Consider the following 18,969-nt stretch of genomic DNA (forward strand, 5'->3'; position numbering starts at 1 on the left):
TGCCCTCGAGGTCCATCCACATTGTTGTGAAGGGGCCACTTTCGTCTTTTTTTATGGCTGAGTAGTATTCCATTGTGTATATATACCACATCTTCTTTATCCAATCATCAGTTTCTGGGCATGTAGGCTGGTTCCACGTCTTGGCTATTGTAAATAATGCTGCGATGAACATAGGGGTGCAACGGACTCTTGAGATATCTGATATCAGGTTCTTAGGATAGATACCCAGTAATGGGATGGCTGGGTCATAGGGTATTTCTATTTTTAACTTTTTGAGAAATCTCCATACTGTTTTCCATAGTGGCTGTACCAGTTTGCATTCCCACCAACAGTGTATGAGGGTTCCTCTTTGTCCACAACCTCTGCAACATTTGTCGTTCTTGGTTTTGGATGTTTTTGCCAATCTAACGGGGGTAAGGTGATATCTTAGTGTAGTTTTGATTTGCATTTCCCTGATGATTAGCGATGATGAACATCTTTTCATGTGTCTATTGGCCATGTTCATATCTTCTTTGGAGAAATGTCTGTTCATGTCCTCTGCCCATTTTTTGATCGGGTTGTTTGTTTTTTTGTTGTTAAGCAGTGTGAGTTCTTTGTACCTATTCTCCTCAAACTGTTCCAGAAAATTGAGAAAGATGGAGAACTCCCTAACACATTCTATGAAGCCAACATCACTCTGATCCCCAAACCTGACAAGGACAACACAAAGAAGGAGAACTACAGGCCGATATCACTGATGAACATAGATGCAAAAATCCTCAACCAAATTTTGGCAAACCGATTACAGCAATACATCAAAAAGATTATACACCATGATCAAGTGGGATTTATACCAGGGACACAGGGATGGTTCAACACCCGCAAGTCAATCAACGTGATACACTACATCAACAAAATGAAAAACAAAAACCACATGATCATCTCAATAGACGCAGAGAAAGCATTCGACAAGATCCAACACCCATTTATGATAAAAACCCTCAGTAAAACGGGTATAGAAGGAAAGTACCTCAACATAATAAAGGCCATATATGATAGACCCACAGCCAACATCATACTCAATGGACAAAAGCTGAAAGCCATCCCTCTGAGGACAGGAACAAGACAAGGGTGCCCACTTTCACCACTCCTATTCAACATAGTACTGGAGGTGCTGGCCAGAGCAATTCGGCAGGAAAAAAAAATGAAAGGAATCCAAATCGGTAACGAAGAAGTAAAACTCGCGTTGTTTGCAGACGACATGATCTTATACATAGAAAACCCCAAAGAATCCACAGAAAAACTATTAGAAATAATCAACAACTACAGCAAAGTAGCAGGGTATAAAATTAACGGGCCCCAAAGCATCTTGCTTCCAGCTCTCTGGGAAGCTAAGAAACAACTCGCTCTGCACAGTGCTCTAACAGCCTACCGGGAACATCTCTTACAAAGGCCTGTGAAACGCAGTTTCTTTGCGGGCCAGATCTGGCTTAAGTAGAACTTCTGCTGTGGGTGTGCTACATTGCCCTAGAGCTGCAAGGCACAAACTGCTGCCTTCTTTCCAAAGGGTGAGAAGGGCCCCAAAGCATCTTGCTTCCAGCTCTCTGGGAAGCTAAGAAATAAGTCGCTCTGCACAGTGCTCTTACAGCCTACCGGCAACATCTCTTACAAAGGCCTGTGAAACGAAGTTACTTTGCAGGCCTGACCTGGCAGAAGTAGAACATCTGCTCTGGGTGTGCTACATTGCCCTAGAGCTGCAAGGCACAAAGTGCTGCCTTCTTTCCTTAAGGGCAGATGGCCCCTAAAGCATCTTGCTTCCAGCTCGTTGGGAATCTAAGAAACAACTCGCTCTGCACAGTGCTCTAACAGCCTACCGGGAACATCTCTTACAAAGGCCTGTGAAACGCAGTTTCTTTGCGGGCCTGATCTGGCTGAAGTAGAACTTCTGCTCTGGGTGTGCTACATTGCCCTAGAGCTGCAAGGCACAAAGTGCTGCCTTCTTTCCAAAGGGTGAGAAGGGCCCCAAAGCATCTTGCTTCCAGCTCTTTGGGAAGCTAAGAAACAACTCGCTCTGCACAGTGCTCTAACAGCCTACCGGGAACATCTCTTACAAAGGACTGTGAAACGCAGTTTCTTTGCAGGACTGACCTGGAAGAAGTAGAACATCTGCTCTGGGTGTGCTACATTGCCCTAGACCTGCAAGACACAAAGTGCTGCCTTCTTTCCAAAGGGGCAGATGAGTCTCAAAGCATTTTGCTTCCAGCTCTTTGGGAAGCTAAGAAACAACTCGCTCTGCACAGTGCTCTAACAGCCTACCGGGAACATCTCTTACAAAGGCCTGTGAAACGCAGTTTCTTTGCGGGCCAGATCTGGCTTAAGTAGAACTTCTGCAGTGGGTGTGCTACATTGCCCTAGAGCTGCAAGGCACAAAGTGCTGCCTTCTTTCCAAAGGGTGAGAGGGGCCCCAAAGCATCTTGCTTCCAGCTCTTTGGGAAGCTAAGAAACAAGTCGCTCTGCACAGTGCTCTAACAGCCTACCGGGAACATCTCTTACAAGGGCCTGTGAAACGCAGTTTCTTTGCGGGCCTGATCTGGCTGAAGTAGAACTTCTGCTCTGGGTGTGCTACATTGCCCTAGAGCTGCAAGGCAGAAAGTGCTGCGTTCTTTCCATAGGGGCAGATGGGCCCCAAAGCATCTTTTTTTGTTTGTTTGTTTGCTTGTTTATTAATCTTATGACGGATTACAAGCTTGTGAAATTTCAGTTGTACATTTTTGTTAGTCATGTTGTGGGAACACCACTTTCCCCTCCGTGCCCTCCCCCCACCCCCCCTTTTCCCTGGTAACCACCGATCAGATCTCCTTCTCAATATACTAATTTCCACCTATGAGTGGAGTCCTATAGAGTTCGTCTTTCTCTGACTGACTTATTTCGCTTAACATAATGCCCTCGAGGTCCATCCACATTGTTGTGAATGGGCCACTTTCGTCTTTTTTTATGGCTGAGTAGTATTCCATTGTGTATATATACCACATCTTCTTTATCCAATCATCAGTTTCTGGGCATGTAGGCTGGTTCCACGTCTTGGCTATTGTAAATAATGCTGCGATGAACATAGGGGTGCAACGGACCCTTGAGATATCTGATATCAGGTTCTTAGGATAGATACCCAGTAATGGGATGGCTGGGTCATAGGGTATTTCTATTTTTAACTTTTTGAGAAATCTCCATACTGTTTTCCATAGTGGCTGTACCAGTTTGCATTCCCACCAACAGTGTATGAGGGTTCCTCTTTCTCCACAACCTCTCCAACATTTGTCGTTCTTGGTTTTGGATGTTTTTGCCAATCTAACGGGGGTAAGGTGATATCTTAGTGTAGTTTTGGTTTGCATTTCCCTGATGATTAGCGATGATGAACATCTTTTCATGTGTCTATTGGCCATGTTCATATCTTCTTTTGAGAAATGTCTGTTCATGTCCTCTGCCCATTTTTTGATCGGGTTGTTTGTTTTTTTGTTGTTAAGCAGTGTGAGTTCTTTGTACCTATTCTCCTCAAACTGTTCCAGAAAATTGAGAAAGATGGAGAACTCCCTAACACATTCTATGAAGCCAACATCACTCTGATCCCCAAACCTGACAAGGACAACACAAAGAAGGAGAACTACAGGCCGATATCACTGATGAACATAGATGCAAAAATCCTCAACCAAATTTTGGCAAACCGATTACAGCAATACATCAAAAAGATTATACACCATGATCAAGTGGGATTTATACCAGGGACACAGGGATGGTTCAACACCCGCAAGTCAATCAACGTGATACACTACATCAACAAAATGAAAAACAAAAACCACATGATCATCTCAATAGACGCAGAGAAAGCATTCGACAAGATCCAACACCCATTTATGATAAAAACCCTCAGTAAAACGGGTATAGAAGGAAAGTACCTCAACATAATAAAGGCCATATATGATAGACCCACAGCCAACATCATACTCAATGGACAAAAGCTGAAAGCCATCCCTCTGAGGACAGGAACAAGACAAGGGTGCCCACTTTCACCACTCCTATTCAACATAGTACTGGAGGTGCTGGCCAGAGCAATTCGGCAGGAAAAAAAAATGAAAGGAATCCAAATCGGTAACGAAGAAGTAAAACTCGCGTTGTTTGCAGACGACATGATCTTATACATAGAAAACCCCAAAGAATCCACAGAAAAACTATTAGAAATAATCAACAACTACAGCAAAGTAGCAGGGTATAAAATTAACGGGCCCCAAAGCATCTTGCTTCCAGCTCTCTGGGAAGCTAAGAAACAACTCGCTCTGCACAGTGCTCTAACAGCCTACCGGGAACATCTCTTACAAAGGCCTGTGAAACGCAGTTTCTTTGCGGGCCAGATCTGGCTTAAGTAGAACTTCTGCTGTGGGTGTGCTACATTGCCCTAGAGCTGCAAGGCACAAAGTGCTGCCTTCTTTCCAAAGGGTGAGAAGGGCCCCAAAGCATCTTGCTTCCAGCTCTCTGGGAAGCTAAGAAATAAGTCGCTCTGCACAGTGCTCTTACAGCCTACCGGCAACATCTCTTACAAAGGCCTGTGAAACGATGTTACTTTGCAGGCCTGACCTGGCAGAAGTAGAACATCTGCTCTGGGTGTGCTACATTGCCCTAGAGCTGCAAGGCACAAAGTGCTACCTTCTTTCCTTAAGGGCAGATGGCCCCTAAAGCATCTTGCTTCCAGCTCGTTGGGAATCTAAGAAACAACTCGCTCTGCACAGTGCTCTAACAGCCTACCGGGAACATCTCTTACAAAGGCCTGTGAAACGCAGTTTCTTTGCGGGCCTGATCTGGCTGAAGTAGAACTTCTGCTCTGGGTGTGCTACATTGCCCTAGAGCTGCAAGGCACAAAGTGCTGCCTTCTTTCCAAAGGGTGAGAAGGGCCCCAAAGCATCTTGCTTCCAGCTCTTTGGGAAGCTAAGAAACAACTCGCTCTGCACAGTGCTCTAACAGCCTACCGGGAACATCTCTTACAAAGGACTGTGAAACGCAGTTTCTTTGCAGGACTGACCTGGAAGAAGTAGAACATCTGCTCTGGGTGTGCTACATTGCCCTAGACCTGCAAGACACAAAGTGCTGCCTTCTTTCCAAAGGGGCAGATGAGTCTCAAAGCATTTTGCTTCCAGCTCTTTGGGAAGCTAAGAAACAACTCGCTCTGCACAGTGCTCTAACAGCCTACCGGGAACATCTCTTACAAAGGCCTGTGAAACGCAGTTTCTTTGCGGGCCAGATCTGGCTTAAGTAGAACTTCTGCAGTGGGTGTGCTACATTGCCCTAGAGCTGCAAGGCACAAAGTGCTGCCTTCTTTCCAAAGGGTGAGAGGGGCCCCAAAGCATCTTGCTTCCAGCTCTTTGGGAAGCTAAGAAACAAGTCGCTCTGCACAGTGCTCTAACAGCCTACCGGGAACATCTCTTACAAGGGCCTGTGAAACGCAGTTTCTTTGCGGGCCTGATCTGGCTGAAGTAGAACTTCTGCTCTGGGTGTGCTACATTGCCCTAGAGCTGCAAGGCAGAAAGTGCTGCGTTCTTTCCATAGGGGCAGATGGGCCCCAAAGCATCTTTTTTTGTTTGTTTGTTTGCTTGTTTATTAATCTTATGACGGATTACAAGCTTGTGAAATTTCAGTTGTACATTTTTGTTAGTCATGTTGTGGGAACACCACTTTCCCCTCCGTGCCCTCCCCCCACCCCCCCTTTTCCCTGGTAACCACCGATCAGATCTCCTTCTCAATATACTAATTTCCACCTATGAGTGGAGTCCTATAGAGTTCGTCTTTCTCTGACTGACTTATTTCGCTTAACATAATGCCCTCGAGGTCCATCCACATTGTTGTGAATGGGCCACTTTCGTCTTTTTTTATGGCTGAGTAGTATTCCATTGTGTATATATACCACATCTTCTTTATCCAATCATCAGTTTCTGGGCATGTAGGCTGGTTCCACGTCTTGGCTATTGTAAATAATGCTGCGATGAACATAGGGGTGCAACGGACCCTTGAGATATCTGATATCAGGTTCTTAGGATAGATACCCAGTAATGGGATGGCTGGGTCATAGGGTATTTCTATTTTTAACTTTTTGAGAAATCTCCATACTGTTTTCCATAGTGGCTGTACCAGTTTGCATTCCCACCAACAGTGTATGAGGGTTCCTCTTTCTCCACAACCTCTGCAACATTTGTCGTTCTTGGTTTTGGATGTTTTTGCCAATCTAACGGGGGTAAGGTGATATCTTAGTGTAGTTTTGGTTTGCATTTCCCTGATGATTAGCGATGATGAACATCTTTTCATGTGTCTATTGGCCATGTTCATATCTTCTTTTGAGAAATGTCTGTTCATGTCCTCTGCCCATTTTTTGATCGGGTTGTTTGTTTTTTTGTTGTTAAGCAGTGTGAGTTCTTTGTACCTATTCTCCTCAAACTGTTCCAGAAAATTGAGAAAGATGGAGAACTCCCTAACACATTCTATGAAGCCAACATCACTCTGATCCCCAAACCTGACAAGGACAACACAAAGAAGGAGAACTACAGGCCGATATCACTGATGAACATAGATGCAAAAATCCTCAACAAAATTTTGGCAAACCGATTACAGCAATACATCAAAAAGATTATACACCATGATCAAGTGGGATTTATACCAGGGACACAGGGATGGTTCAACACCCGCAAGTCAATCAACGTGATACACTACATCAACAAAATGAAAAACAAAAACCACATGATCATCTCAATAGACGCAGAGAAAGCATTCGACAAGATCCAACACCCATTTATGATAAAAACCCTCAGTAAAACGGGTATAGAAGGAAAGTACCTCAACATAATAAAGGCCATATATGATAGACCCACAGCCAACATCATACTCAATGGACAAAAGCTGAAAGCCATCCCTCTGAGGACAGGAACAAGACAAGGGTGCCCACTTTCACCACTCCTATTCAACATAGTACTGGAGGTGCTGGCCAGAGCAATTCGGCAGGAAAAAAAAATGAAAGGAATCCAAATCGGTAACGAAGAAGTAAAACTCGCGTTGTTTGCAGACGACATGATCTTATACATAGAAAACCCCAAAGAATCCACAGAAAAACTATTAGAAATAATCAACAACTACAGCAAAGTAGCAGGGTATAAAATTAACGGGCCCCAAAGCATCTTGCTTCCAGCTCTCTGGGAAGCTAAGAAACAACTCGCTCTGCACAGTGCTCTAACAGCCTACCGGGAACATCTCTTACAAAGGCCTGTGAAACGCAGTTTCTTTGCGGGCCAGATCTGGCTTAAGTAGAACTTCTGCTGTGGGTGTGCTACATTGCCCTAGAGCTGCAAGGCACAAAGTGCTGCCTTCTTTCCAAAGGGTGAGAAGGGCCCCAAAGCATCTTGCTTCCAGCTCTCTGGGAAGCTAAGAAATAAGTCGCTCTGCACAGTGCTCTTACAGCCTACCGGCAACATCTCTTACAAAGGCCTGTGAAACGAAGTTACTTTGCAGGCCTGACCTGGCAGAAGTAGAACATCTGCTCTGGGTGTGCTACATTGCCCTAGAGCTGCAAGGCACAAAGTGCTGCCTTCTTTCCTTAAGGGCAGATGGCCCCTAAAGCATCTTGCTTCCAGCTCGTTGGGAATCTAAGAAACAACTCGCTCTGCACAGTGCTCTAACAGCCTACCGGGAACATCTCTTACAAAGGCCTGTGAAACGCAGTTTCTTTGCGGGCCTGATCTGGCTGAAGTAGAACTTCTGCTCTGGGTGTGCTACATTGCCCTAGAGCTGCAAGGCACAAAGTGCTGCCTTCTTTCCAAAGGGTGAGAAGGGCCCCAAAGCATCTTGCTTCCAGCTCTTTGGGAAGCTAAGAAACAACTCGCTCTGCACAGTGCTCTAACAGCCTACCGGGAACATCTCTTACAAAGGACTGTGAAACGCAGTTTCTTTGCAGGACTGACCTGGAAGAAGTAGAACATCTGCTCTGGGTGTGCTACATTGCCCTAGACCTGCAAGACACAAAGTGCTGCCTTCTTTCCAAAGGGGCAGATGAGTCTCAAAGCATTTTGCTTCCAGCTCTTTGGGAAGCTAAGAAACAACTCGCTCTGCACAGTGCTCTAACAGCCTACCAGGAACATCTCTTACAAAGGCCTGTGAAACGCAGTTTCTTTGCGGGCCAGATCTGGCTTAAGTAGAACTTCTGCAGTGGGTGTGCTACATTGCCCTAGAGCTGCAAGGCACAAAGTGCTGCCTTCTTTCCAAAGGGTGAGAGGGGCCCCAAAGCATCTTGCTTCCAGCTCTTTGGGAAGCTAAGAAACAAGTCGCTCTGCACAGTGCTCTAACAGCCTACCGGGAACATCTCTTACAAGGGCCTGTGAAACGCAGTTTCTTTGCGGGCCTGATCTGGCTGAAGTAGAACTTCTGCTCTGGGTGTGCTACATTGCCCTAGAGCTGCAAGGCAGAAAGTGCTGCGTTCTTTCCATAGGGGCAGATGGGCCCCAAAGCATCTTTTTTTGTTTGTTTGTTTGCTTGTTTATTAATCTTATGACGGATTACAAGCTTGTGAAATTTCAGTTGTACATTTTTGTTAGTCATGTTGTGGGAACACCACTTCCCCCTCCGTGCCCTCCCCCCACCCCCCCTTTTCCCTGGTAACCACCGATCAGATCTCCTTCTCAATATACTAATTTCCACCTATGAGTGGAGTCCTATAGAGTTCGTCTTTCTCTGACTGACTTATTTCGCTTAACATAATGCCCTCGAGGTCCATCCACATTGTTGTGAATGGGCCACTTTCGTCTTTTTTTATGGCTGAGTAGTATTCCATTGTGTATATATACCACATCTTCTTTATCCAATCATCAGTTTCTGGGCATGTAGGCTGGTTCCACGTCTTGGCTATTGTAAATAATGCTGCGATGAACATAGGGGTGCAACGGACCCTTGAGATATCTGATATCAGGTTCTTAGGATAGATACCCAGTAATGGGATGGCTGGGTCATAGGGTATTTCTATTTTTAACTTTTTGAGAAATCTCCATACTGTTTTCCATAGTGGCTGTACCAGTTTGCATTCCCACCAACAGTGTATGAGGGTTCCTCTTTGTCCACAACCTCTGCAACATTTGTCGTTCTTGGTTTTGGATGTTTTTGCCAATCTAACGGGGGTAAGGTGATATCTTAGTGTAGTTTTGATTTGCATTTCCCTGATGATTAGCGATGATGAACATCTTTTCATGTGTCTATTGGCCATGTTCATATCTTCTTTGGAGAAATGTCTGTTCATGTCCTCTGCCCATTTTTTGATCGGGTTGTTTGTTTTTTTGTTGTTAAGCAGTGTGAGTTCTTTGTACCTATTCTCCTCAAACTGTTCCAGAAAATTGAGAAAGATGGAGAACTCCCTAACACATTCTATGAAGCCAACATCACTCTGATCCCCAAACCTGACAAGGACAACACAAAGAAGGAGAACTACAGGCCGATATCACTGATGAACATAGATGCAAAAATCCTCAACAAAATTTTGGCAAACCGATTACAGCAATACATCAAAAAGATTATACACCATGATCAAGTGGGATTTATACCAGGGACACAGGGATGGTTCAACACCCGCAAGTCAATCAACGTGATACACTACATCAACAAAATGAAAAACAAAAACCACATGATCATCTCAATAGACGCAGAGAAAGCATTCGACAAGATCCAACACCCATTTATGATAAAAACCCTCAGTAAAATGGGTATAGAAGGAAAGTACCTCAACATAATAAAGGCCATATATGATAGACCCACAGCCAACATCATACTCAATGGACAAAAGCTGAAAGCCATCCCTCTGAGGACAGGAACAAGACAAGGGTGCCCACTTTCACCACTCCTATTCAACATAGTACTGGAGGTGCTGGCCAGAGCAATTCGGCAGGAAAAAAAACTGAAAGGAATCCAAATAGGTAACGAAGAAGTAAAACTCGCGTTGTTTGCAGACGACATGATCTTATACATAGAAAACCCTAAAGAATCCACAGAAAAACTATTAGAAATAATCAACAACTACAGCAAAGTAGCAGGGAATAAAATTAACGGGCCCCAAAGCATCTTGCTTCCAGCTCTCTGGGAAGCTAAGAAACAACTCGCTCTGCACAGTGCTCTAACAGCCTACCGGGAGCATCTCTTACAAAGGGCTGTGAAACGCAGTTTCTTTGCGGGCCTGATCTGGCTGAAGTAGAACTTCTGCTCGGGGTGTGCTACATTGCCCTAGAGCTGCAAGGCACAAAGTGCTGCCTTCTTTTCAAAGGGTGAGAAGGGCCCCAAAGCATCTTGCTTCCAGCTCTTTGGGAAGCTAAGAAACAAGTCGCTCTGCACAGTGCTCTAACAGCCTACCGGGAACATCTCTTACAAGGGCCTGTGAAACGCAGTTTCTTTGCAGGCCTGACCTGGCAGAAGTAGAACATCTGCTCTGGGTGTGCTACATTGCCCTAGAGATGCAAGGCACAAAGTGCTGCCTTCTTTCCTTAAGGGCAGATGGCCCCTAAAGCATCTTGCTTCCAGCTCTTTGGGAAGCTAAGAAACAACTCGCTCTGCACAGTGCTCTAACAGCCTACAGGGAACATCTCTTACAAAGGCCTGTGAAACGCAGTTTCTTTGCAGGCCTGATATCCCTGAAGTAGAACTTCTGCTCTGGGTGTGCTACATTGCCCTAGAGCTGCAAGGCACAAAGTGCTGCCTTCTTTCCAAAGGGTGAGAAGGGCCCCAAAGCATCTTGCTTCCACCTCTCTGGGAAGCTAAGAAACATGTCGCTCTGCACAGTGCTCTTACAGCATACCGGGAACATCTCTTACAAAGGCCTGTGAAACGAAGTTTCTTTGCAGGCCTGACCTGGGAGAAGTAGAACATCTGCTCTGGGTGTGCTACATTGCCCTAGAGCTGCAAGGCACAAAGTGCTGCCTTCTTTCCTTAAGGGCAGATGGCCCCTAAAGCATCTTGCTTCCAGCTCGTTGGGAAGCTAAGAAACAACTCGCTCTGCACAGTGCTCTAACAGCCTACCGGGAACATCTCTTACAAAGGCCTGTGGAACGCAGTTTCTTTGCGGGCCAGATCTGGCTGAAGTAGAACTTCTGCTCGGGGTGTGCTACATTGCCCTAGAGCTGCAAGGCACAAAGTGCTGCCTTCTTTCCAAAGGGTGAGAAGGGCCTCAAAGCATCTTGCTTCCAGCTCTTTGGGAAGCTAAGAAACAACTCGCTCTGCACAGTGCTCTAACATCCTACCGGGAACATCTCTTACAAAGGCCTGTGAAATGCAGTTTCTTTGCGGGCCTGATCTGGCTGAAGTAGAACTTCTGCTCTGGGTGTGCTACATTGCCCTAGAGCTGCAAGGCAGAAAGTGCTGCGTTCTTTCCATAGGGGCAGATGGGCCCCAAAGCATCTTTTTTTTTTTTTTTTTGTTTATTAATGTTATGATGGATTACAAGCTTGTGAAACTTCATTTGTACATTTTGGTTAGTCATGTTGTGGGAACACCACTTCCCCCTCCGTGCCCTCCCCCCACCCCCTCTTTTCCCTGGTAACCACCGATCAGATCTCCTTCTCAATATACTAATTTCCACCTATGAGTGGAGTCATATAGAGTTCGTCTTTCTCTGACTGACTTATTTCGCTTAACATAATGCCCTCGAGGTCCATCCACATTGTTGTGAATGGGCCAATGTCGTCTTTTTTTATGGCTGAGTAGTATTCCATTGTGTATATATACCACATCTTCTTTATCCAATCATCAGTTTCTGGGCATGTAGGCTGGTTCCACGTCTTGGCTATTGTAAATAATGCTGCGATGAACATAGGGGTGCAACGGACTCTTGAGATATCTGATATCAGGTTCTTAGGATAGATACCCAGTAATGGGATGGCTGGGTCATAGGGTATTTCTATTTTTAACTTTTTGAGAAATCTCCATACTGTTTTCCATAGTGGCTGTACCAGTTTGCATTCCCACCAACAGTGTATGAGGGTTCCTCTTTGTCCACAACCTCTGCAACATTTGTCGTTCTTGGTTTTGGATGTTTTTGCCAATCTAACGGGGGTAAGGTGATATCTTAGTGTAGTTTTGATTTGCATTTCCCTGATGATTAGCGATGATGAACATCTTTTCATGTGTCTATTGGCCATGTTCATATCTTCTTTGGAGAAATGTCTGTTCATGTCCTCTGCCCATTTTTTGATCGGGTTGTTTGTTTTTTTGTTGTTAAGCAGTGTGAGTTCTTTGTACCTATTCTCCTCAAACTGTTCCAGAAAATTGAGAAAGATGGAGAACTCCCTAACACATTCTATGAAGCCAACATCACTCTGATCCCCAAACCTGACAAGGACAACACAAAGAAGGAGAACTACAGGCCGATATCACTGATGAACATAGATGCAAAAATCCTCAACCAAATTTTGGCAAACCGATTACAGCAATACATCAAAAAGATTATACACCATGATCAAGTGGGATTTATACCAGGGACACAGGGATGGTTCAACACCCGCAAGTCAATCAACGTGATACACTACATCAACAAAATGAAAAACAAAAACCACATGATCATCTCAATAGACGCAGAGAAAGCATTCGACAAGTTCCAACACCCATTTATGATAAAAACCCTCAGTAAAATGGGTATAGAAGGAAAGTACCTCAACATAATAAAGGCCATATATGATAGACCCACAGCCAACATCATACTCAATGGACAAAAGCTGAAAGCCATCCCTCTGAGGACAGGAACAAGACAAGGGTGCCCACTTTCACCACTCCTATTCAACATAGTAGTGGAGGTGCTGGCCAGAGCAATTCGGCAGGAAAAAAAAATGAAAGGAATCCAAATAGGTAACGAAGAAGTAAAACTCGCGTTGTTTGCAGACGACATGATCTTATACATAGAAAACCCCAAAGAATCCACAGAAAAACTATTAGAAATAATCAACAACTACAGCAAAGTAGCAGGGTATAAAATTAACGGGCCCCAAAGCATCTTGCTTCCAGCTCTCTGGGAAGCTAAGAAACAACTCGCTCTGCACAGTGCTCTAACAGCCTACCGGGAACATCTCTTACAAAGGCCTGTGAAACGCAGTTTCTTTGCGGGCCTGATCTGGCTGAAGTAGAACTTCTGCTCGGGGTGTGCTACATTGCCCTAGAGCTGCAAGGCACAAAGTGCTGCCTTCTTTCCAAAGGGTGAGAAGGGCCCCAAAGCATCTTGCTTCCAGCTCTTTGGGAAGCTAAGAAACAAGTCGCTCTGCACAGTGCTCTAACAGCCTACCGAGAACATCTCTTACAAGGGCCTGTGAAACGAAGTTTCTTTGCAGGCCTGACCTGGCAGAAGTAGAACATCTGCTCTGGGTGTGCTACATTGCCCTAGAGATGCAAGGCACAAAGTGCTGCCTTCTTTCCTTAAGGGCAGATGGCCCCTAAAGCATCTTGCTTCCAGCTCTTTGGGAAGCTAAGAAACAACTCGCTCCGCACAGTGCTCTAACAGCCTACAGGGAACATCTCTTAGAAAGGCCTGTGAAACGCAGTTTCTTTGCATGCCAGATCTGGCTGAAGTAGAACTTCTGCTCTGGGTGTGCTACATTGCCCTAGAGCTGCAAGGCACAAAGTGCTGCCTTCTTTCCAAAGGGTGAGAAGGGCCCCAAAGCATCTTGCTTCCACCTCTCTGGGAAGCTAAGAAACAAGTCACTCTGCACAGTGCTCTTACAGCATACCGGGAACATCTCTTACAAAGGCCTGTGAAACGAAGTTTCTTTGCAGGCCTGACCTGGGAGAAGTAGAACATCTGCTCTGGGTGTGCTACATTGCCCTAGAGCTGCAAGGCACAAAGTGCTGCCTTCTTTCCTTAAGGGCAGATGGCCCCTAAAGCATCTTGCTTCCAGCTCGTTGGGAAGCTAAGAAACAACTCGCTCTGCACAGTGCTCTAACAGCCTACCGGGAACATCTCTTACAAAGGCCTGTGAAACGCAGTTTCTTTGCGGGCCTGATCTGGCTGAAGTAGAACTTCTGCTGTGGGTGTGCTACATTGCCCTAGAGCTGCAAGGCACAAAGTGCTGCCTTCTTTCCAAAGGGTGAGAAGGGCCTCAAAGCATCTTGCTTCCAGCTCTTTGGGAAGCTAAGAAACAAGTCGCTCTGCACAGTGCTCTAACAGCCTACCGGGAACATCTCTTACAAAGGCCTGTGAAGCGCAGTTTCTTTGCAGGCCTGATCTGGCTGAAGTACAACTTCTGCTCTGCGTGTGCTACATTGCCCTAGAGCTGCAAGGCACAAAGTGCTGCCTTCTTGCCAAAGGGTGAGAAGGGCACCAAAGCATCTTGCTTCCAGCTCTTTGGGAAGCTAAGAAACAAGTCGCTCTGCACAGTGCTCTAACAGCCTACCGGGAGCATCTCTTACAAAGGCCTGTGAAACGCAGTTTCTTTGCGGGCCTGATCTGGCTGAAGTAGAACTTCTGCTCTGGGTGTGCTACATTGCCCTAGAGCTGCAAGGCACAAAGTGCTGCCTTCTTGCCAAAGGGTGAGAAGGGCCCCAAAGCATCTTGCTTCCAGCTCTTTGGGAAGCTAAGAGACAACTCGCTCTGCACAGTGCTCTAACAGCCTACCGGGAACATCTCTTACAAAGGCCTGTGAAACGCAGTTTCTTTGCGGGCCTGATCTGGCTGAAGTAGAACTTCTGCTCTGGGTGTGCTACATTGCCGTAGAGCTGCAAGGCAGAAAGTGCTGCGTTCTTTCCATAGGGGCAGATGGGCCCCAAAGCATCTTTTTTTTTTTTTTTGTTTATTAATGTTATGATGGATTACAAGCTCGTGAAATTTCAGTTGTACATTTTTGTTAGTCATGTTGTGGGAACACCACTTCCCCCTCCGTGCCCTCCCCCCACCCCCCTTTTCCCTGGTAACCACCGATCAGATCTCCTTCTCAATATACTAATTTCCACCTATGAGTGGAGTCATATAGAGTTCGTCTTTCTCTGACTGACTTATTTCGCTTATCATAATGCCCTCGAGGTCCATCCACATTGTTGTGAATGGGCCAATGTCGTCTTTTTTTATGGCTGAGTAGTATTCCATTGTGTATATATACCACATCTTCTTTATCCAATCATCAGTTTCTGGGCATGTAGGCTGGTTCCACGTCTTGGCTATTGTAAATAATGCTGCGATGAACATAGGGGTGCAACGGACCCTTGAGATATCTGATATCAGGTTCTTAGGATAGATACCCAGTAATGGGATGGCTGGGTCATAGGGTATTTCTATTTTTAACTTTTTGAGAAATCTCCATACTGTTTTCCATAGTGGCTGTACCAGTTTGCATTCCCACCAACAGTGTATGAGGGTTCCTCTTTCTCCACAACCTCTGCAACATTTGTCGTTCTTGGTTTTGGATGTTTTTGCCAATCTAACGGGGGTAAGGTGATATCTTAGTGTAGTTTTGGTTTGCATTTCCCTGATGATTAGCGATGATGAACATCTTTTCATGTGTCTATTGGCCATGTTCATATCTTCTTTTGAGAAATGTCTGTTCATGTCCTCTGCCCATTTTTTGATCGGGTTGTTTGTTTTTTTGTTGTTAAGCAGTGTGAGTTCTTTGTACCTATTCTCCTCAAACTGTTCCAGAAAATTGAGAAAGATGGAGAACTCCCTAACACATTCTATGAAGCCAACATCACTCTGATCCCCAAACCTGACAAGGACAACACAAAGAAGGAGAACTACAGGCCGATATCACTGATGAACATAGATGCAAAAATCCTCAACAAAAATTTTGGCAAACCGATTACAGCAATACATCAAAAAGATTATACACCATGATCAAGTGGGATTTATACCAGGGACACAGGGATGGTTCAACACCCGCAAGTCAATCAACGTGATACACTACATCAACAAAATGAAAAACAAAAACCACATGATCATCTCAATAGACGCAGAGAAAGCATTCGACAAGTTCCAACACCCATTTATGATAAAAACCCTCAGTAAAATGGGTATAGAAGGAAAGTACCTCAACATAATAAAGGCCATATATGATAGACCCACAGCCAACATCATACTCAATGGACAAAAGCTGAAAGCCATCCCTCTGAGGACAGGAACAAGACAAGGGTGCCCACTTTCACCACTCCTATTCAACATAGTAGTGGAGGTGCTGGCCAGAGCAATTCGGCAGGAAAAAAAAATGAAAGGAATCCAAATAGGTAACGAAGAAGTAAAACTCGCGTTGTTTGCAGACGACATGATCTTATACATAGAAAACCCCAAAGAATCCACAGAAAAACTATTAGAAATAATCAACAACTACAGCAAAGTAGCAGGGTATAAAATTAACGGGCCCCAAAGCATCTTGCTTCCAGCTCTCTGGGAAGCTAAGAAACAACTCGCTCTGCAGAGTGCTCTAACAGCCTACCGGGAACATCTCTTACAAAGGCCTGTGAAACGCAGTTTCTTTGCGGGCCTGATCTGGCTGAAGTAGAACTTCTGCTCGGGGTGTGCTACATTGCCCTAGAGCTGCAAGGCACAAAGTGCTGCCTTCTTTCCAAAGGGTGAGAAGGGCCCCAAAGCATCTTGCTTCCAGCTCTTTGGGAAGCTAAGAAACAAGTCGCTCTGCACAGTGCTCTAACAGCCTACCGAGAACATCTCTTACAAGGGCCTGTGAAACGAAGTTTCTTTGCAGGCCTGACCTGGCAGAAGTAGAACATCTGCTCTGGGTGTGCTACATTGCCCTAGAGATGCAAGGCACAAAGTGCTGCCTTCTTTCCTTAAGGGCAGATGGCCCCTAAAGCATCTTGCTTCCAGCTCTTTGGGAAGCTAAGAAACAACTCGGTCTGCACAGTGCTCTAACAGCCTACAGGGAACATCTCTTACAAAGGCCTGTGAAACGCAGTTTCCTTGCATGCCAGACCTGGCTGAAGTAGAACTTCTGCCCTGGGTGTGCTACATTGCCCTAGAGCTGCAAGGCACGAAGTGCTGCCTTCTTTTCAAAGGGTGAGAAGGGCCCCAAAGCATCTTGCTTCCAGCTCTTTGGGAAGCTAAGAAACAAGTCGCTCTGCACAGTGCTCTAACAGCCTACCGGGAACATCTCTTACAAGGGCCTGTGAAATGAAGTTTCTTTGCAGGCCTGACCTGGCAGAAGTAGAACATCTGCTCTGGGTGTGCTACATTGCCCTAGAGATGCAAGGCACAAAGTGCTGCCTTCTTTCCTTAAGGGCAGATGGCCCCTAAAGCATCTTGCTTCCAGCTCTTTGGGAATCTAAGAAACAACTCGCTCCGCACAGTGCTCTAACAGCCTACAGGGAACATCTCTTAGAAAGGCCTGTGAAACGCAGTTTCTTTGCATGCCAGATCTGGCTGAAGTAGAACTTCTGCTCTGGGTGTGCTACATTGCCCTAGAGCTGCAAGGCACAAAGTGCTGCCTTCTTTCCAAAGGGTGAGAAGGGCCCCAAAGCATCTTGCTTCCACCTCTCTGGGAAGCTAAGAAACAAGTCACTCTGCACAGTGCTCTTACAGCATACCGGGAACATCTCTTACAAAGGCCTGTGAAACGAAGTTTCTTTGCAGGCCTGACCTGGGAGAAGTAGAACATCTGCTCTGGGTGTGCTACATTGCCCTAGAGCTGCAAGGCACAAAGTGCTGCCTTCTTTCCTTAAGGGCAGATGGCCCCTAAAGCATCTTGCTTCCAGCTCGTTGGGAAGCTAAGAAACAACTCGCTCTGCACAGTGCTCTAACAGCCTACCGGGAACATCTCTTACAAAGGCCTGTGAAACGCAGTTTCTTTGCGGGCCTGATCTGGCTGAAGTAGAACTTCTGCTGTGGGTGTGCTACATTGCCCTAGAGCTGCAAGGCACAAAGTGCTGCCTTCTTTCCAAAGGGTGAGAAGGGCCTCAAAGCATCTTGCTTCCAGCTCTTTGGGAAGCTAAGAAACAAGTCGCTCTGCACAGTGCTCTAACAGCCTACCGGGAACATCTCTTACAAAGGCCTGTGAAGCGCAGTTTCTTTGCAGGCCTGATCTGGCTGAAGTACAACTTCTGCTCTGCGTGTGCTACATTGCCCTAGAGCTGCAAGGCACAAAGTGCTGCCTTCTTGCCAAAGGGTGAGAAGGGCACCAAAGCATCTTGCTTCCAGCTCTTTGGGAAGCTAAGAAACAAGTCGCTCTGCACAGTGCTCTAACAGCCGGGAGCATCTCTTACAAAGGCCTGTGAAACGCAGTTTCTTTGCGGGCCTGATCTGGCTGAAGTAGAACTTCTGCTCTGGGTGTGCTACATTGCCCTAGAGCTGCAAGGCACAAAGTGCTGCCTTCTTGCCAAAGGGTGAGTAGGGCCCCAAAGCATCTTGCTTCCAGCTCTTTGGGAAGCTAAGAGACAACTCGCTCTGCACAGTGCTCTAACAGCCTACCGGGAACATCTCTTACAAAGGCCTGTGAAACGCAGTTTCTTTGCGGGCCTGATCTGGCTGAAGTAGAACTTCTGCTCTGGGTGTGCTACATTGCCGTAGAGCTGCAAGGCAGAAAGTGCTGCGTTCTTTCCATAGGGGCAGATGGGCCCCAAAGCATCTTTTTTTTTTTTTTTTGTTTATTAATGTTATGATGGATTACAAGCTCGTGAAATTTCAGTTGTACATTTTTGTTAGTCATGTTGTGGGAACACCACTTCCCCCTCCGTGCCCTCCCCCCACCCCCCTTTTCCCTGGTAACCACCGATCAGATCTCCTTCTCAATATACTAATTTCCACCTATGAGTGGAGTCATATAGAGTTCGTCTTTCTCTGACTGACTTATTTCGCTTATCATAATGCCCTCGAGGTCCATCCACATTGTTGTGAATGGGCCAATGTCGTCTTTTTTTATGGCTGAGTAGTATTCCATTGTGTATATATACCACATCTTCTTTATCCAATCATCAGTTTCTGGGCATGTAGGCTGGTTCCACGTCTTGGCTATT

The sequence above is a fragment of the Equus asinus genome, chromosome 1 (assembly GCF_041296235.1).
Source record: "Equus asinus isolate D_3611 breed Donkey chromosome 1, EquAss-T2T_v2, whole genome shotgun sequence".
NCBI lineage: Eukaryota > Metazoa > Chordata > Mammalia > Perissodactyla > Equidae > Equus > Equus asinus.